This window comes from Chrysemys picta, unplaced genomic scaffold (genome assembly GCF_011386835.1).
Source record: "Chrysemys picta bellii isolate R12L10 unplaced genomic scaffold, ASM1138683v2 scaf251, whole genome shotgun sequence".
Lineage (NCBI taxonomy): Eukaryota > Metazoa > Chordata > Testudines > Emydidae > Chrysemys > Chrysemys picta.
In genome coordinates, this window is record NW_027052958.1 from 78,402 (window position 1) to 81,126 (window position 2,725).

Sequence of the window (2,725 nt, forward strand, 5' to 3'; positions counted from 1 at the left end):
GTGTGATAAAACCACACCCCTGGGTGACGTAGTTAAACTGATCTAATCTCCCCCCCGCTCCCCCGGTGTAGACAGCACTAGGTCAGCGGGAGAATTCTGCTGTCAACCTAGCTCCTGACTTGTGGGGAGATGGATTAACTAGAGCAATGGGAGGACCCCTCCCATCTCTGCCGTGAGTGGCTATACTGAAGCACTACAGCAGCACAATGGCTGCACTGATGCAGCTGTGCCATTCTCAAGTGTAGCCATTCTAAGCTGATGGGAGAGCTCTCTTCCATCAACTTAATTAATCCTCCCCCAATGAGCGGCAGTAGCTGTGTCCGCAAGAGAAGCTCTCCCGCTGACATAGCGCTGCCCACATTGGTGCTTAGGTCGGTGTAACTTATATCGCTCACGGGGTGGCTTATTCATATCCCCGAGCGACATAAGTTATCCCGACATAAGTAGTGTAGACATAGCCTCAGCTAAGGTGCAGAGAGAAACAAGAAAGGAACGTGGGGAAGAAAGAAGGGGGAAAAAGCAGAAATAGCTTTGGGCCTAAAGGGGAGCATCTTTTCCCATTGATTAATGCTGAATGCAACTCTAAGGTACAGGAGAAATAATGTCCCTTTATTGTCGCTTTTAAATACAAATATTAATATTTGTTAAATTCTTATTCCATGTGTGGTGCCATAAAAGCCACGGGAAGACACGGTCCCTACTTATGGAGATCAGCATCTAAATGGATAAGCAGAACAATACAAATTCCCTTGGATCACCAGTGGAATTCTATCAGAGTGGTTTAACTAGAAAATAAAAAGTATTGTGCAGTGGTTCTCAAACTTTTGTACTGGTGACTCCTTTCCCATAGCAAGCGTCGGAGTGTGACACCCCCCCCTTTATAAAATAAAAAGGCTTTTTAATATATTGAACACCATTGTAAATGCTGGAAGCAAAGCGGGGTTTGGGGTAGAGGCTGACAACTCACCCCCCCCCATGTAATAGCCTCACAACTCCTTGAGGGGTCCCGACCCCCAGTTTGAGTACCCCTGGTATTGTGTGTGTAGCAGCACATACAAGTTGCGTGTGCTAACTCGGGGTGGGAATGGAGGAAGAATTGTATTTTACGGAGGGATTTGAATGAAGAGAGAATGGCAGCATTTTGTGTCAGGCATAAAAGGGCAGCCTGGGGTGTGGCCCAACAATAGAAGTAGTGCAGGAGGGATAGGCAGAGCATGGCCAGATGAAATGAGATCATTATGAAGACATTAACATTTACAATCAACTTCTTCTAGACTAATTTAGGGCCTATATATGCAATAAGCCTTGGATTGGGCCTTTGACCTTTATGATCCCAATCTTTTCAGGGGCTTCAGGGTGAAGTTTGGTGACAGGCTTGAGGTGGTGGGTTTCTTTTGTGATTGTTGCCTCTGCTATGGAAAAGGTTGCTTAACTACTGATAATGGTGGAGCCAGAAGCAAATTATCGATATACACATTTGATACATTACTAGAATTGATTTCAAATATTGCAAAGTGTCAGTGTCAGAAATTAGTGCCATAAAAATCTAAATAAGTAAATGTTACTACCCATTGATGATTCCCATACAAGCAACATACTGTATGCACAAGCATAACATTTTTGCATCTGCCAAAATGCTATTAACTTACAATGATAAACTCAATTTGTAAAACTCATTCATTTCAAAAATGTTACTTATTTATCCTGAAACTACTTATTTATCTGACAAGAAGCTCCATTAGTTACATTATACTTATATCCGTTTCTACATCTAGTCACTAGATGGCACTGTCTGATAGGAGATAAATATTTCTTAACAGACCATTTTAAATTTCCGAAAACGTGATGTGTTCTGCCACAAAGAGTTAGCAAAAGAAAGACACTGAAGCCCAAGTTATATTCACTAGATACACTTCATTAAATTTAGTGAAAAGGCCATGAGAATTACATAATCTACTAAAATGATTGTGATAGGTAGGGGGAAACAGACTCCAATCTGTAAGAAAAGCTAGAGACATCTAGGAAGATCTGAGAGTAACAGCATCCCACCCTCTGGCTGTAATTAGCCAATGAAACATTGTTCTCATGATGTAACTGGTTATCCTTCTGAGAAGCTTTGGTGGGCAAAGTTTCTGTAGAACCAGACAAAACTGGAATTCTCCTTATTCACCTCAAATTAATTGAATTATGGCTTTCTAAATTCACTTGCTTTTTCTAATTTACCTCCACACTCTTCAAGTGTAGCTCCACCCCAAAAAGTGACATTAAAATGTAACTTTCTTCCGCAGCAATTCTACTTCCTGGATGTATTCAAAGTCTTATTTGCTTAACTTAATGACTAGTATGTCAAACATAAGTTACTGGGCTCCACAACAGATGCAACAAGGTGAAATTTAACAGCCTGTTACATACAGGTCAGGCTAGATGATCTGATGGTCCCTTCTGGCCTTAAACTCTATGAATATATGAGACAAGGTGGGTGAGTTAATATATTTTATTGGACCAACTTCTGTTGGTGAGAAAGACAAGCTTTCGAGCTACACAGAGCAATTCTTCAGGTCCGGAAAAGATACTGACGTTATGTCTACACTACAGCTTATGTCGGCATAATTTATATTGCTTAGGGGTGTGAATAAACCAACCTGAGCGACGTATGTTACACCAACCTAAGCCCCGGTGTGGACTGCTCTATGGTGGTGGGAGAGCTTCTCCCACTGACATAGCT